The sequence below is a fragment of the Aotus nancymaae genome, unplaced genomic scaffold, assembly GCF_030222135.1.
Source record: "Aotus nancymaae isolate 86718 unplaced genomic scaffold, 86718_ANA_hifiasm-v0.15.2.pri h1tg000073l, whole genome shotgun sequence".
In the NCBI taxonomy this organism is placed as follows: domain Eukaryota; kingdom Metazoa; phylum Chordata; class Mammalia; order Primates; family Aotidae; genus Aotus; species Aotus nancymaae.
Genome location: NW_026988488.1, coordinates 269,703 through 288,544, shown reverse-complemented (window position 1 = coordinate 288,544; position 18,842 = coordinate 269,703).

The window sequence follows — 18,842 nt, the reverse complement described above, 5'->3', positions numbered from 1 at the left end:
ACAACCATTCAGTTAGATAGCTTCGTTTTGGTTTTAGAAGCAGATGTTTCTCTGTACAGCCTATGGTCCCATTCACTCGGGAATATTCAAATTCAGCTCCTAGAAGAAACGTGTTTCTAACTCGCTGAATCTAAACGTAGATTCAACTCTCTTAGGTGAACGAACGCACAGCAGAGCAGTTTCAAGGAAACATTTCTGCTGAGTTTTAGACGAAGTCTTACTACTGTTTCTTGCATTTGGCAGTATTGGGCTGGAAATGCCAGTTTTGGGATTCTGCACAGAAAGGGTTTGCAAACTGCTGAATCCACACATGAGTTTAACTCTGTCAGTTGAATGCACACATTGAAAACCATTCAGTTAGATAGATCCGTTTTGGTTTTCAAAGCACATTTTTCTCTGTACAGCCTATTGCCCCATTCACTCGGGAATATCCCAACGCAGCTCCTAGAAAAAACGTGTTTCTAACTCGCAGAATCTAAACATAGATTCAACTCTCTTAGGTGAACGAACGCACAGCAGAGCAGTTTCAAGGAAACGTTTCTCCTGAGTTTTAGACGAAGTCTTACTGCTGTTTCTTGCATTTGGCAGTATTGGGCTGGAAATGTCAGTTTTGGGATTCTGCAAAGAAAGGGTTTGCAAACTGCTGAATCCACACATGAGTTTAACTCTGTCAGTTGAATGCACACATTGACAACCATTCAGTTAGATAGCTTCGTTTTGGTTTTCGAAGCAGATGTTTCTCTGTACAGCCAATGGTCCCATTCACTCGGGAATATCCCAACGCAGCTCCTAGAAGAAACGTGTTTCTAACTCGCTGAATCTAAACATAGATTCAACTCTCTTAGGTGAACGAACGCACAGCAGAGCAGTTTCCAGGAATCGTTTCTCCTGAGTTTTAGACGAAGTCTTACTGCTGTTTCGTTCCAAAGCCTTTATTAGGCTGGAAATGCGAGTTTTGGGATTCTGCACAGAAAGGGTTTGGAAACTGCTGAATCCACACATGAGTTTAACTCTGTCAGTTGAATGCACACTTTGACAACCATTCAGTTAGATAGCTTCGTTTTGGTTTTAGAAGCAGATGTTTCTCTGTACACCCTATGGTCCCATTCACTCGGGAATATCCCAACGCAGCTCCTAGAAGTAACGTGTTTCTAACTCGTTGAAGGTAAACATAGATTCAACTCTCTTAGGTGAACTAAAGCACAGCAGAGCAGTTTCAAGTAAACGTTTCTCCTGAGATTTAGACGAAGTCTTACTGCTCTTTCGTGCATTTGGCGGTATTGGGCTTGAAATGCCAGTTTTGGGATTCTGCAAAGAAAGGGTTTGCAAACTGCTGAATCCACACAGGAGTTTAACTCTGTCAGTTGAATGCACACATTGACAACCATTCAGTTAGATAGGTTCATTTCGGTTTTCGAAGCAGATGTTTCTCGGTAGAGCCAATGGTCCCATTCACTCGGGAATATCCCAACGCAGCTCCTAGAAAAAACGTGTTTCTAACTCGCTGAATCTAAACATAGATTCAACTCTCTTAGGTGAACGAACGCACAGCAGAGCAGTTTCCAGGAAACGTTTCTCCTGAGTTTTAGACGAAGTCTTACTGCTGTTTCTTTCCAAAGCCTTTATTAGGCTGGAAATGCCAGTTTTGGGATTCTGCACAGAAAGGGTTTGCACACTGCTGAATCCACACACGAGTTTAACTCTGTCAGTTGAATGCACTCTTTGACAACCATTCAGTTAGATGGCTTCGTTTTGGTTTTAGAAGCAGATGTTTCTCTGTACACCCTATGGTCCCATTCTCTCGGGAATAGCCCAACGCAGCTCCTAGAAGTTACGTGTTTCTAACTCGTTGAAAGTAAACATAGATTCAACTCTCTTAGGTGAACTAAAGCACAGCAGAGCAGTTTCAAGGAAACGTTTCTCCTGAGATTTAGACGAAGTCTTACTGCTGTTTCGTGCATTTGGCGGTATTGGGCTGGAAATGCCAGTTTTGGGATTCTGCACAGAAAGGGTTTGCAAACTGCTGAATCCACACATGAGTTTAACTCTGTCAGTTGAATGCACACATTGACAACCATTCAGTTAGATAGTTTCGTTTTGGTTTTAGAAGCAGATGTTTCTTTGTACAGCCTATGTTCCCATTCACTCGGGAATATCCCAGCGCAGCTCCTAGAAGAAACGTGTTTCTAACTCGCTGAATCTAAACATAGATTCAACTCTCTTAGGTGAACGAACGCACAGCAGAGCAGTTTCAAGGAAACGTTTCTCCTGAGTTTTAGACGAAGTCTTACTGCTGTTTTGTACCAAAGCCTTTATTAGGCTGGAAATGCCAGTTTTGGGATTCTGCACAGAAGGGGTTTGCAAACTGCTGAATCCACACATGAGTTTAACTCTGTCAGTTGAATGCACACTTTGACAACCATTCAGTTAGATAGCTCCGTTTTGATTTTCAAAGCACATGTTTCTCTGTACAGCCTATTGCCCCATTCACTCGGCAATATCCCAACGCAGCTCCTAGAAGAAACGTGTTTCTAACTCGCTGAATCTAAACATAGATTCAACTCTCTTAGGTGAACGAACGCACAGCAGAGCAGTTTCAAGGAAACGTTTCTCCTGAGTTTTAGACGAAGTCTTACTGCTGTTTCTTGCATTTGGCAGTATTGGGCTGGAAATGCCAGTTTTGGGATTCTGCACAGAAGGGGTTTGCAAACTGCTGAATCCACACATGAGTTTAACTCTGTCAGTTGAATGCACACTTTGACAACCATACAGTTAGATAGCTTCGTTTTGGTTTTAGAAGCAGATGTTTCTCTGTACAGCCTATGGTCCCATTCACTCGGGAATATTCAAATTCAGCTCGTAGAAGAAACGTGCTTCTAACTCGCTGAATCTAAACGTAGATTCAACTCTCTCAGGTGAACGAACGCACAACAGAGCAGTTTCAAGGAAACGTTTCTGCTGAGTTTTAGACGAAGTCTTACTGCTGTTTCTTGCATTTGGCAGTATTTGGCTGGAAATGCCAGTTTTGGGATTCTGCACAAAAAGGGTTTGCAAACTGCTGAATCCACACATGAGTTTAACTCTGTCAGTTGAATGCACACTTTGACAACCATTCAGTTAGATAGCTTCGTTTTGGTTTTAGAAGCAGATGTTTCTCTGTACAGCCTATGGTCCCATTCACTCGGGAATATTCAAATTCAGCTCCTAGAAGAAACGTTTTTCTAACTCGTTGAATCTAAACATAGATTCAACTCTCTTAAGTGAACTAAAGCACAGCAGAACAGTTTCAAGGAAACGTTTCTCCTGAGTTTTAGACGAAGTCTTACTGCTGTTTCTTGCGTTTGGCAGTATTGCGCAGGAAATGCCAGTTTTGGGATTCTGCACAGAAAGTGTTTGCAAACTGCTGAATCCACACATGAGTTTAACTCGGTCAGTTGAATGCACACTTTGACAACCATTCAGTTAGATAGCTTCGTTTTGGTTTTAGAAGCAGATGTTTCTCTGTACACTCTGTGGTCCCATTCACTCGGGAATATCCCAACGCAGCTCCTAGAAGTAACGTGTTTCTAACTCGTTGAAAGTAAACATAGATTCAACTCTCTTAGGTGAACTAACGTACAGAAGAGCAGTTTCAAGGAAACCTTTCTCCTGAGATTTAGACGAAGTCTTACTGCTGTTTCGTGCATTTGGCAGTATTGGGCTGGAAATGCCAGTTTAGGGATTCTGCACAGAAAGGGTTTGCAAACTGCTGAATCCACACAGGAGTTTAACTCTGTCAGTTGAATGCACACATTGACAACCATTCAGTTAGATAGCTTCGTTTTGGTTTTAGAAGCAGATGTTTCTCTGTACAGCCTATGGTCCCATTCATTCGGGAATATTCAAATTCAGCTAATAGAAAAAACGTGTTTCTAACTCGTTGAATGTAAACATGGATTCAACTCTCTTAGGTGAACTAAAGCACAGCAGAGCAGTTTCAAGGAAACATTTCTCCTGAGTTTTAGACGATGTCTTACTGCTGTTTCGTGCATTTGGCGGTATTGGGCTGGAAATGCCAGTTTTGGGATTCTGCACAGAAAGGCTTTGCAAACTGCTGAATCCACACATGAGTTTAACTCTGTCAGTTGAATGCACACTTTGACAACCATTCAGTTAGATAGCTTCGTTTTGGTTTTAGAAGCAGATGTTTCTCTGTACAGCCTATGGTCCCATTCACTCGGGAATATTCAAATTCAGCTCCTAGAAGAAACGTGTTTCTAACTCGCTGAATCTAAACGTAGATTCAACTCTCTTAGGTGAACGAACGCACAGCAGAGCAGTTTCAAGGAAACATTTCTGCTGAGTTTTAGACGAAGTCTTACTACTGTTTCTTTCATTTGGCAGTATTGGGCTGGAAATGCCAGTTTTGGGATTCTGCACAGAAAGGGTTTGCAAACTGCTGAATCCACACATGAGTTTATCTCTGTCAGTTGAATGCACACATTGACAACCATTCAGTTAGATAGCTCCGTTTTGGTTTTAGAAGCTGATATTTCTCTGTACAGCCTGTGGTCCCATTCACTCGGGAATATCTCAACGCAGCTACTAGAAGAAACTTGTTTCTATCTTGCTGAATCTAAACATAGATTCAACTCTCTTAGGTGAACGAACGCACAGCAGAGCAGTTTTAAGGAAACGTTTCTCCTGAGTTTTAGATGAAGTCTTACTGCTGATTCGTACCTATGCCTTTATTAGGCTGGAAATGCCAGTTTTGGGATTCTGCACAGAAAGTGTTTGCAAACCGCTGAATCCACACATGAGTTTAACTCTGTCAGTTGAATGCACACTTTGACAACCATTCAGTTAGATAGCTTCGTTTTGGTTTTAGAAGCATATGTTTCTCTGTACACTCTATGGTCCCATTCACTCGGGAATATCCCAATGCGGCTCCTAGAAGTAACGTGTTTCTAACTCGTTGTAAGTAAACATAGATTCAACTCTCTTAGGTGAACTAAAGCACAGCAGAGCAGTTTCAAGGAAACGTTTCTCCTGAGATTTAGACCAAGTCTTTCTGCTGTTTCGTGCATTTGGCGGTATTGGGCTGGAAATGCCAGTTTTGGGATTCTGCACAGAAAGGCTTTGCAAACTGCTGAATCCACACATGAGTTTAACTCTGTCAGTTGAATGCACACATTGACAACCATTCAGTTAGATAGCTTCGTTCTGGTTTTAGAAGCAGATGTTTCTCTGTACAGCCTGTGGTCCCATTCACTCGGGAATATTCAAATTCAGCTCCTAGAAGATACGTGTTTCTAACTCGCTGAATCTAAGCATAGATTCAACTCTCTTAGGTGAACGAACGCACAGCAGAGCAGTTTCAAGGAAACGTTTCTCCTGAGTTTTAGACGAAGTCTTACTGCTGTTTCTTGCATTTGGCAGTATTGGGCTGGAAATGCCAGTTTTCGGATTCTGCACAGAAAGGGTTTGCAAACTGCTGAATCCACACATGAGTTTAACTCTGTCAGTTGAATGCACACATTGACAACCATTCAGTTAGATAGCTCCGTTTTGGTTTTCAAAGCACATGTTTCTCTGTACAGCCTATGGTCCCATTCACTCGGGAGTATCCCAACGCAGCTCCTAGAAGAAACGTGTTTCTAACTCGCTGAATCTAAACATAGATTCAACTCTCTTAGGTGAACGAATGCACAGCAGAGCAGTTTTAAGTAAACGTTTCTCATGAGTTTTAGATGAAGTCTTACTGCTGATTCGTACCTATGCCTTTATTAGGCTGGAAATGCCAGTTTTGGGATTCTGCACAGAAAGGGTTTGCAAACTGCTGAATCCACACATGAGTTTAACTCTGTCAGTTGAATGCACACATTGACAACCATTCAGTTAGATAGGTTCATTGTGGTTTTCGAAGCAGATGTTTCTCGGTACAGCCAATGGTCCCATTCACTCGGGAATATCCCAACGCAGCTCCTAGAAGAAACGTGTTTCTAACTCGCTGTATCTAAACATAGATTCAACTCTCTTAGCTGAACGAACGCACAGCAGAGCAGTTTCAAGGAAACGTTTCTCCTGAGTTTTAGACGAAGTCTTACTGCTGTTTCGTTCCAAAGCCTTTATTAGGCTGGAAATGCCAGTTTTGGGATTCTGCACAGAAAGGGTTTGCAAACTGCTGAATCCACACATGAGTTTAACTCTGTCAGTTGAATGCACACTTTGACAACCATTCAGTTAGATAGCTTCGTTTTGGTTTTAGAAGCAGATGTTTCTCTGTACAGCCTATGGTCCCATTCACTCGGGAATATTCAAATTCAGCTCCTAGAAGAAACGTTTTTCTAACTCGTTGAATCTAAACATAGATTCAACTCTCTTAAGTGAACTAAAGCACAGCAGAACAGTTTCAAGGAAACGTTTCTCCTGAGTTTTAGACGAAGTCTTACTGCTGTTTCTTGCGTTTGGCAGTATTGGGCTTGAAATGCCAGTTTTGGGATTCTGCACAGAAAGGGTTTGCAAACTGCTGAATCCACACATGAGTTTAACTCTGTCAGTTGAATGCACTCTTTGACAACCATTCAGTTAGATAGCTTCGTTTTGGTTTTAGAAGCAGATGTTTCTCTGTACACCCTATGGTCCCATTCTCTCGGGAATAGCCCAACGCAGCTCCTAGAAGTTACGTGTTTCTAACTCGTTGAAAGTAAACATAGATTCAACTCTCTTAGGTGAACTAAAGCACAGCAGAGCAGTTTCAAGGAAACGTTTCTCCTGAGATTTAGACGAAGTCTTACTGCTCTTTCGTGCATTTGGCGGTATTGGGCTGGAAATGCCAGTTTTGGGGTTCTGCACAGAAAAGGTTTGCAAACTGCTGAATCCACACATGAGTTTAACTCTGTCAGTTGAATGCACACATTGACAACCATTCAGTTAGATAGCTTCGTTTTGGTTTTAGAAGCAGATGTTTCTTTGTACAGCCTATGGCCCCATTCACTCGGGAATATCCAAATTCCGCTCCTAGAAGAAACGTGTTTCTAACTCGCTGAATCTAAACATAGATTCAACTCTCTTAGGTGAACGAACGCACAGCAGAGCAGTTTCCAGGAAACGTTTCTCCTGAGTTTTAGACGAAGTCTTACTGCTGTTTTGTACCAAAGCCTTTATTAGGCTGGAAATGCCAGTTTTGGGATTCTGCGCAGAAGGGGTTTGCAAACTGCTGAATCCACACATGAGTTTAACTCTGTCAGTTGAATGCACACATTGACAACGATTCAGTTAGATAGCTCCGTTTTGGTTTTCTAAGCACATGTTTCTCTGTACAACCTATTGCCCCATTCACTCGGGAATATCCCAACGCAGCTCCTAGAAGAAACGTGATTCTAACTCGCTGAATCTAAACATAGATTCAACTCTCTTAGGTGAACGAACGCACAGCAGAGCAGTTTCCAAGAAAAGTTTCTCCTGAGTTTTAGAGGAAGTCTTACTTCTGTTTCGTTCCATAGCCTTTATTAGGCTGGAAATGCCAGTTTTGGGATTCTGCACAGAAAGGGTTTGCAAACTGCTGAATCCACACATGAGTTTAACTCTGTCAGTTGAATGCACACTTTGACAACCATTCAGTTAGATAGCTTCGTTTTGGTTTTAGAAGCAGACGTTTCTCTGTACACCCTATGGTCCCATTCACTCGGGAATATCCCAACGCAGCTCCTAGAAGTAACGTGTTTCTAACTCGTTGAAAGTATACATAGATTCAACACTCTTAGGTGAACTAAAGCACAGCAGAGCAGTTTCAAGGAAACGTTTCTGCTGAGTTTTAGAAGAAGTCTAACTGCTGTTTCTTGCATTTGGCAGTATTGGGCTGGAAATGCCAGTTTTGGGATTCTGCACAGAAAGGGTTTGCAAACTGTTGAATCCACACATGAGTTTAACTCTGTCAGTTGAATGCACACATTGACAACCATTCAGTTAGATAGCTCCGTTTTGGTTTTCAAAGCACATGTTTCTCTGTACAGCCTATTGCCCCATTCACTTGGGAATATCGCAACGCAGCTCCTAGAAGAAACGTGTTTCTAACTCGCTGAATCTAAACATAGATTCAACTCTCTTAGGTGAACGAACGCACAGCAGAGCAGTTTCAAGGAAACGTTTCTCCTGAGTTTTAGACGAAGTCTTACTGCTGTTTCTTGCATTTGGCAGTATTGGGCTGGAAATGCCAGTTTTGGGATTCTGCACAGAAAGGGTTTGCAAACTGCTGAATCCACACATGAGTTTAACTCTGTCAGTTGAATGCACACTTTGACAACCATTCAGTTAGATAGCTTCGTTTTGGTTTTAGAAGCAGATGTTTCTCTGTACAGCCTATGGTCCCATTCACTCGGGAATATTCAAATTCAGCTCCTAGAAGAAACGTGTTTCTAACTCGCTGAATCTAAACGTAGATTCAACTCTCTTAGGTGAACGAACGCACAGCAGAGCAGTTTCAAGGAAACATTTCTGCTGAGTTTTAGACGAAGTCTTACTACTGTTTCTTGCATTTGGCAGTATTGGGCTGGAAATGCCAGTTTTGGGATTCTGCACAGAAAGGGTTTGCAAACTGCTGAATCCACACATGAGTTTAACTCTGTCAGTTGAATGCACACATTGAAAACCATTCAGTTAGATAGATCCGTTTTGGTTTTCAAAGCACATGTTTCTCTGTACAGCCTATTGCCCCATTCACTCGGGAATATCCCAACGCAGCTCCTAGAAAAAACGTGTTTCTAACTCGCAGAATCTAAACATAGATTCAACTCTCTTAGGTGAACGAACGCACAGCAGAGCAGTTTCAAGGAAACGTTTCTCCTGAGTTTTAGACGAAGTCTTACTGCTGTTTCTTGCATTTGGCAGTATTGGGCTGGAAATGTCAGTTTTGGGATTCTGCAAAGAAAGGGTTTGCAAACTGCTGAATCCACACATGAGTTTAACTCTGTCAGTTGAATGCACACATTGACAACCATTCAGTTAGATAGCTTCGTTTTGGTTTTCGAAGCAGATGTTTCTCTGTACAGCCAATGGTCCCATTCACTCGGGAATATCCCAACGCAGCTCCTAGAAGAAACGTGTTTCTAACTCGCTGAATCTAAACATAGATTCAACTCTCTTAGGTGAACGAACGCACAGCAGAGCAGTTTCAAGGAAACGTTTCTCCTGAGTTTTAGACGAAGTCTTACTGCTGTTTCTTGCATTTGGCAGTATTGGGCTGGAAATGCCAGTTTTGGGATTCTGCACAGAAAGGGTTTGCAAACTGCTGAATCCACACATGAGTTTAACTCTGTCAGTTGAATGCACACATTGACAACCATTCAGTTAGATAGCTCCGTTTTGGTTTTCAAAGCACATGTTTCTCTGTACAGCCTATGGTCCCATTCACTCGGGAGTATCCCAACGCAGCTCCTAGAAGAAACGTTTTTCTAACTCGCTGAATCTAAACATAGATTCAACTCTCTTAGGTGAACGAATGCACAGCAGAGCAGTTTTAAGTAAACGTTTCTCATGAGTTTTAGATGAAGTCTTACTGCTGATTCGTACCTATGCCTTTATTAGGCTGGAAATGCCAGTTTTGGGATTCTGCACAGAAAGGGTTTGCAAACTGCTGAATCCACACATGAGTTTAACTCTGTCAGTTGAATGCACACATTGACAACCATTCAGTTAGATAGGTTCATTGTGGTTTTCGAAGCAGATGTTTCTCGGTACAGCCAATGGTCCCATTCACTCGGGAATATCCCAACGCAGCTCCTAGAAGAAACGTGTTTCTAACTCGCTGTATCTAAACATAGATTCAACTCTCTTAGCTGAACGAACGCACAGCAGAGCAGTTTCAAGGAAACGTTTCTCCTGAGTTTTAGACGAAGTCTTACTGCTGTTTCGTTCCAAAGCCTTTATTAGGCTGGAAATGCCAGTTTTGGGATTCTGCACAGAAAGGGTTTGCAAACTGCTGAATCCACACATGAGTTTAACTCTGTCAGTTGAATGCACACTTTGACAACCATTCAGTTAGATAGCTTCGTTTTGGTTTTAGAAGCAGATGTTTCTCTGTACAGCCTATGGTCCCATTCACTCGGGAATATTCAAATTCAGCTCCTAGAAGAAACGTTTTTCTAACTCGTTGAATCTAAACATAGATTCAACTCTCTTAAGTGAACTAAAGCACAGCAGAACAGTTTCAAGGAAACGTTTCTCCTGAGTTTTAGACGAAGTCTTACTGCTGTTTCTTGCGTTTGGCAGTATTGGACTGGAAATGCCAGTTTTGGGATTCTGCACAGAAAGGGTTTGCAAACTGCTGAATCCACACATGAGTTTAACTCTGTCAGTTGAATGCACTCTTTGACAACCATTCAGTTAGATAGCTTCGTTTTGCTTTTAGAAGCAGATGTTTCTCTGTACACCCTATGGTCCCATTCTCTCGGGAATAGCCCAACGCAGCTCCTAGAAGTTACGTGTTTCTAACTCTTTGAAAGTAAACATAGATTCAACTCTCTTAGGTGAACTAAAGCACAGCAGAGCAGTTTCAAGGAAACGTTTCTCCTGAGATTTAGACGAAGTCTTACTGCTCTTTCGTGCATTTGGCGGTATTGGGCTGGAAATGCCAGTTTTGGGGTTCTGCACAGAAAAGGTTTGCAAACTGCTGAATCCACACATGAGTTTAACTCTGTCAGTTGAATGCACACATTGACAACCATTCAGTTAGATAGCTTCGTTTTGGTTTTAGAAGCAGATGTTTCTTTGTACAGCCTAAGGCCCCATTCACTCGGGAATATCCAAATTCCGCTCCTAGAAGAAACGTGTTTCTAACTCGCTGAATCTAAACATAGATTCAACTCTCTTAGGTGAACGAACGCACAGCAGAGCAGTTTCAAGGAACCGTTTCTCCTGAGTTTTAGACGAAGTCTTACTGCTGTTTTGTACCAAAGCCTTTATTAGGCTGGAAATGCCAGTTTTGGGATTCTGCGCAGAAGGGGTTTGCAAACTGCTGAATCCACACATGAGTTTAACTCTGTCAGTTGAATGCACACATTGACAACGATTCAGTTAGATAGCTCCGTTTTGGTTTTCTAAGCACATGTTTCTCTGTACAACCTATTGCCCCATTCACTCGGGAATATCCCAACGCAGCTCCTAGAAGAAACGTGATTCTAACTCGCTGAATCTAAACATAGATTCAACTCTCTTAGGTGAACGAACGCACAGCAGAGCAGTTTCCAAGAAACGTTTCTCCTGAGTTTTAGAGGAAGTCTTACTGCTGTTTCGTTCCATAGCCTTTATTAGGCTGGAAATGCCAGTTTTGGGATTCTGCACAGAAAGGGTTTGCAAACTGCTGAATCCACACATGAGTTTAACTCTGTCAGTTGAATGCACACTTTGACAACCATTCAGTTAGATAGCTTCGTTTTGGTTTTAGAAGCAGACGTTTCTCTGTACACCCTATGGTCCCATTCACTCGGGAATATCCCAACGCAGCTCCTAGAAGTAACGTGTTTCTAACTCGTTGAAAGTATACATAGATTCAACACTCTTAGGTGAACTAAAGCACAGCAGAGCAGTTTCAAGGAAACGTTTCTGCTGAGTTTTAGAAGAAGTCTAACTGCTGTTTCTTGCATTTGGCAGTATTGGGCTGGAAATGCCAGTTTTGGGATTCTGCACAGAAAGGGTTTGCAAACTGTTGAATCCACACATGAGTTTAACTCTGTCAGTTGAATGCACACATTGACAACCATTCAGTTAGATAGCTCCGTTTTGGTTTTCAAAGCACATGTTTCTCTGTACAGCCTATTGCCCCATTCACTTGGGAATATCGCAACGCAGCTCCTAGAAGAAACGTGTTTCTAACTCGCTGAATCTAAACATAGATTCAACTCTCTTAGGTGAACGAACGCACAGCAGAGCAGTTTCAAGGAAACGTTTCTCCTGAGTTTTAGACGAAGTCTTACTGCTGTTTGTTGCATTTGGCAGTATTGGGCTGGAAATGTCAGTTTTGGGATTCTGCACAGAAAGGGTTTGCAAACTGCTGAATCCACACATGAGTTTAACTCTGTCAGTTGAATGCACACTTTGACAACCATTCAGTTAGATAGCTTCGTTTTGGTTTTAGAAGCAGATGTTTCTCTGTACAGCCTATGGTCCCATTCACTCGGGAATATTCAAATTCAGCTCCTAGAAGAAACGTGTTTCTAACTCGCTGAATCTAAACGTAGATTCAACTCTCTTAGGTGAACGAACGCACAGCAGAGCAGTTTCAAGGAAACATTTCTGCTGAGTTTTAGACGAAGTCTTACTACAGTTTCTTGCATTTGGCAGTATTGGGCTGGAAATGCCAGTTTTGGGATTCTGAACAGAAAGGGTTTGCAAACTGCTGAATCCACACATGAGTTTAACTCTGTCAGTTGAATGCACACATTGAAAACCATTCAGTTAGATAGATCCGTTTTGGTTTTCAAAGCACATTTTTCTCTGTACAGCCTATTGCCCCATTCACTCGGGAATATCCCAACGCAGCTCCTAGAAAAAACGTGTTTCTAACTCGCAGAATCTAAACATAGATTCAACTCTCTTAGGTGAACGAACGCACAGCAGAGCAGTTTCAAGGAAACGTTTCTCCTGAGTTTTAGACGAAGTCTTACTGCTGTTTCTTGCATTTGGCAGTATTGGGCTGGAAATGTCAGTTTTGGGATTCTGCAAAGAAAGGGTTTGCAAACTGCTGAATCCACACATGAGTTTAACTCTGTCAGTTGAATGCACACATTGACAACCATTCAGTTAGATAGCTTCGTTTTGGTTTTCGAAGCAGATGTTTCTCTGTACAGCCAATGGTCCCATTCACTCGGGAATATCCCAACGCAGCTCCTAGAAGAAACGTGTTTCTAACTCGCTGAATCTAAACATAGATTCAACTCTCTTAGGTGAACGAACGCACAGCAGAGCAGTTTCCAGGAATCGTTTCTCCTGAGTTTTAGACGAAGTCTTACTGCTGTTTCGTTCCAAAGCCTTTTTTAGGCTGGAAATGCGAGTTTTGGGATTCTGCACAGAAAGGGTTTGGAAACTGCTGAATCCACACATGAGTTTAACTCTGTCAGTTGAATGCACACTTTGACAACCATTCAGTTAGATAGCTTCGTTTTGGTTTTAGAAGCAGATGTTTCTCTGTACACCCTATGGTCCCATTCACTCGGGAATATCCCAACGCAGCTCCTAGAAGTAACGTGTTTCTAACTCGTTGAAGGTAAACATAGATTCAACTCTCTTAGGTGAACTAAAGCACAGCAGAGCAGTTTCAAGTAAACGTTTCTCCTGAGATTTAGACGAAGTCTTACTGCTCTTTCGTGCATTTGGCGGTATTGGGCTTGAAATGCCAGTTTTGGGATTCTGCACAGAAAGGGTTTGCAAACTGCTGAATCCACACATGAGTTTAACTCTGTCAGTTGAATGCACACATTGACAACCATTCAGTTAGATAGCTTCGTTTTGGTTTTAGAAGCAGATGTTTCTTTGTACAGTCTATGGCCCCATTCACTCGGGAATATTCAAATTCAGCTCCTAGAAGAAACGTGTTTCTAACTCGCTGAATCTAAACATAGATTCAACTCTCTTAGGTGAACGAACGCACAGCAGAGCAGTTTCAAGGAAACGTTTCTCCTGAGTTTTAGACGAAGTCTTACTGCTGTTTCTTGCATTTGGCAGTATTGCGCTGGAAATGCCAGTTTTGGGATTCTGCACAGAAAGGGTTTGCAAACTGCTGAATCCACACAGGAGTTTAACTCTGTCAGTTGAATGCACACATTGACAACCATTCAGATAGATAGGTTCATTTCGGTTTTCGAAGCAGATGTTTCTCGGTAGAGCCAATGGTCCCATTCACTCGGGAATATCCCAACGCAGCTCCTAGAAAAAACGTGTTTCTAACTCGCTGAATCTAAACATAGATTCAACTCTCTTAGGTGAACGAACGCACAGCAGAGCAGTTTCCAGGAAACGTTTCTCCTGAGTTTTAGACGAAGTCTTACTGCTGTTTCTTTCCAAAGCCTTTATTAGGCTGGAAATGCCAGTTTTGGGATTCTGCACAGAAAGGGTTTGCACACTGCTGAATCCACACATGAGTTTAACTCTGTCAGTTGAATGCACTCTTTGACAACCATTCAGTTAGATGGCTTCGTTTTGGTTTTAGAAGCAGATGTTTCTCTGTACACCCTATGGTCCCATTCTCTCGGGAATAGCCCAACGCAGCTCCTAGAAGTTACGTGTTTCTAACTCGTTGAAAGTAAACATAGATTCAACTCTCTTAGGTGAACTAAAGCACAGCAGAGCAGTTTCAAGGAAACGTTTCTCCTGAGATTTAGACGAAGTCTTACTGCTGTTTCGTGCATTTGGCGGTATTGGGCTGGAAATGCCAGTTTTGGGATTCTGCACAGAAAGGGTTTGCAAACTGCTGAATCCACACATGAGTTTAACTCTGTCAGTTGAATGCACACATTGACAACCATTCAGTTAGATAGTTTCGTTTTGGTTTTAGAAGCAGATGTTTCTTTGTACAGCCTATGGCCCCATTCACTCGGGAATATCCAAATTCAGCTCCTAGAAGAAACGTGTTTCTAACTCGCTGAATCTAAACATAGATTCAACTCTCTTAGGTGAACGAACGCACAGCAGAGCAGTTTCAAGGAAATGTTTCTCCTGAGTTTTAGACGAAGTCTTACTGCTGTTTTGTACCAAAGCCTTTATTAGGCTGGAAATGCCAGTTTTGGGATTCTGCACAGAAGGGGTTTGCAAACTGCTGAATCCACACATGAGTTTAACTCTGTCAGTTGAATGCACACTTTGACAACCATTCAGTTAGATAGCTCCGTTTTGATTTTCAAAGCACATGTTTCTCTGTACAGCCTATTGCCCCATTCACTCGGCAATATCCCAACGCAGCTCCTAGAAGAAACGTGTTTCTAACTCGCTGAATCTAAACATAGATTCAACTCTCTTAGGTGAACGAACGCACAGCAGAGCAGTTTCAAGGAAACGTTTCTCCTGAGTTTTAGACGAAGTCTTACTGCTGTTTCTTGCATTTGGCAGTATTGGGCTGGAAATGCCAGTTTTGGGATTCTGCACAGAAGGGGTTTGCAAACTGCTGAATCCACACATGAGTTTAACTCTGTCAGTTGAATGCACACTTTGACAACCATACAGTTAGATAGCTTCGTTTTGGTTTTAGAAGCAGATGTTTCTCTGTACAGCCTATGGTCCCATTCACTCGGGAATATTCAAATTCAGCTCCTAGAAGAAACGTGCTTCTAACTCGCTGAATCTAAACGTAGATTCAACTCTCTTAGGTGAACGAACGCACAACAGAGCAGTTTCAAGGAAACGTTTCTGCTGAGTTTTAGACGAAGTCTTACTGCTGTTTCTTGCATTTGGCAGTATTTGGCTGGAAATGCCAGTTTTGGGATTCTGCAAAGAAAGGGTTTGCAAACTGCTGAATCCACACATGAGTTTAACTATGTCAGTTGAATGCACACTTTGACAACCATTCAGTTAGATAGCTTCGTTTTGGTTTTAGAAGCAGATGTTTCTCCGTACAGCCTATGGTCCCATTCACTCGGGAATATCCCAACGCAGGTCCTAGAAGAAATGTGTCTCTAACTCGCTGAATCTAAACATAGATTCAACTCTCTTAGGTGAATGAACGCACAGCAGAGCAGTTTCAAGGAAACGTTTCTCCTGAGTTTTAGACGAAGTCTTACTGCTGTTTCTTGCATTTGGCAGTATTGCGCTGGAAATGCCAGTTTTGGGATTCTGCACAGAAAGGGTTTGCAAACTGCTGAATCCACACAGCAGTTTAACTCTGTCTGTTGAATGCACACATTGACAACCATTCAGTTAGATAGGTTCATTTCGGTTTTCGAAGCAGATGTTTCTCGGTAGAGCCAATGGTCCCATTCACTCGGGAATATCCCAACGCAGCTCCTAGAAAAAACGTGTTTCTAACTCGCTGAATCTAAACATAGATTCAACTCTCTTAGGTGAACGAACGCACAGCAGAGCAGTTTCCAGGAAACGTTTCTCCTGAGTTTTAGACGAAGTCTTACTGCTGTTTCTTTCCAAAGCCTTTATTAGGCTGGAAATGCCAGTTTTGGGATTCTGCATAGAAAGGGTTTCCAAACTGCTGAATCCACACATGAGTTTAACTCTGTCAGTTGAATGCACACTTTGACAACCATTCAGTTAGATAGCTTCGTTTTGGTTTTAGAAGCAGATGTTTCTCTGTACACCCTATGGTCCCATTCTCTCGGGAATAGCCCAACGCAGCTCCTAGAAGTTACGTGTTTCTAACTCGTTGAAAGTAAACATAGATTCAACTCTCTTAGGTGAACCAAAGAACTGCAGAGCAGTTTCAAGGAAACGTTTCTCCTGAGATTTAGACGAAGTCTTACTGCTGTTTCGTGAATTTGGCGGTATTGGGCTGGAAATGCCAGTTTTGGGATTCTGCACAGAAAGGGTTTGCAAACTGCTGAATCCACACATGAGTTTAACTCTGTCAGTTGAATGCAGACATTGACAACCATTCAGTTAGATAGCTTCGTTTTGGTTTTAGAAGCAGATGTTTCTCTGTACAGCCTATGGTCCCATTCACTCGGGAATATCCCAACGCAGGTCCTAGAAGAAATGTGTCTCTAACTCGCTGAATCTAAACATAGATTCAACTCTCTTAGGTGAATGAACGCACAGCAGAGCAGTTTCAAGGAAACGTTTCTCCTGAATTTTAGACGAAGTCTTACTGCTGTTTCTTGCATTTGGCAGTATTGCGCTGGAAATGCCAGTTTTGGGATTCTGCACAGAAAGGCTTTGCAAACTGCTGAATCCACACATGAGTTTAACTCTGTCAGTTGAATGCACACATTGACAACCATTCAGTTAGATAGCTTCGTTTTGGTTTTCGAAGCAGATGTTTCTCTGTACAGCCAATGGTCCCATTCACTCGGGAATATCCCAACGCAGCTCCTAGAAGAAACGTGTTTCTAACTCGCTGAATCTAAACATAGATTCAACTCTCTTAGGTGAATGAACGCACAGCAGAGCAGTTTCCAGGAAACGTTTCTCCTGAGTTTTAGACGAAGTCTTACTGCTGTTTCGTTCCAAAGCCTTTATTAGGCTGGAAATGCGAGTTTTGGGATTCTGCACAGAAAGGGTTTGGAAACTGCTGAATCCACACATGAGTTTAACTCTGTCAGTTGAATGCACACTTTGACAACCATTCAGTTAGATAGCTTCGTTTTGGTTTTAGAAGCAGATGTTTCTCTGTACACCCTATGGTCCCATTCACTCGGGAATATCCCAACGCAGCTCCTAGAAGTAACGTGTTTCTAACTCGTTGAAGGTAAACATAGATTCAACTCTCTTAGGTGAACTAAAGCACAGCAGAGCAGTTTCAAGTAAACGTTTCTCCTGAGATTTAGACGAAATCTTACTGCTCTTTCGTGCGTTTGGCGGTATTGGGCTTGAAATGCCAGTTTTGGGATTCTGCACAGAAAGGGTTTGCAAACTGCTGAATCCACACATGAGTTTAACTCTGTCAGTTGAATGCACACATTGACAACCATTCAGTTAGATAGCTTCGTTTTGGTTTTAGAAGCAGATGTTTCTTTGTACAGCCTATGGCCCCATTCACTCGGGAATATTCAAATTCAGCTCCTAGAAGAAACGTGTTTCTAACTCGCTGAATCTAAACATAGATTCAACTCTCTTAGGTGAACGAACGCACAGCAGAGCAGTTTCAAGGAAACGTTTCTCCTGAGTTTTAGAAGAAGTCTTACTGCTGTTTCTTGCATTTGGCAGTATTGCGCTGGAAATGCCAGTTTTGGGATTCTGCACAGAAAGGGTTTGCAAACTGCTGAATCCACACAGCAGTTTAACTCTGTCAGTTGAATGCACACATTGACAACCATTCAGTTAGATAGGTTCATTTCGGTTTTCGAAGCAGATGTTTCTCGGTAGAGCCAATGGTCCCATTCACTCGGGAATATCCCAACGCAGCTCCTAGAAAAAACGTGTTTCTAACTCGCTGAATCTAAACATAGATTCAACTCTCTTAGGTGAACGAACGCACAGCAGAGCAGTTTCCAGGAAATGTTTCTCCTGAGTTTTAGACGAAGTCTTAGTGCTGTTTCTTTCCAAAGCCTTTATTAGGCTGGAAATGCCAGTTTTGGGATTCTGCATAGAAAGGGTTTGCAAACTGCTGAATCCACACATGAGTTTAACTCTGTCAGTTGAATGCACTCTTTGACAACCATTCAGTTAGATAGCTTCGTTTTGGTTTTAGAAGCAGATGTTTCTCTGTACACCCTATGGTCCCATTCTCTCGGGAATAGCCCAACGCAGCTCCTAGAAGTTACGTGTTTCTAACTCGTTGAAAGTAAACATAGATTCAACTCTCTTAGGTGAACTAAAGCACAGCAGAGCAGTTTCAAGGAAACGTTTCTCCTGAGATTTAGACGAAGTCTTACTGCTCTTTCGTGCATTTGGCGGTATTGGGCTGGAAATGCCAGTTTTGGGATTCTGCACAGAAAGGGTTTGCAAACTGCTGAATCCACACATGAGTTTAACTCTGTCAGTTGAATGCAGACATTGACAACCATTCAGTTAGATAGCTTCGTTTTGGTTTTAGAAGCAGATGTTTCTTTGTACAGTCTATGGCCCCATTCACTCGGGAATATTCAAATTCAGCTCCTAGAAGAAACGTGTTTCTAACTCGCTGAATCTAAACATAGATTCAACTCTCTTAGGTGAACGAACGCACAGCAGAGCAGTTTCAAGGAAACGTTTCTCCTGAGTTTTAGACG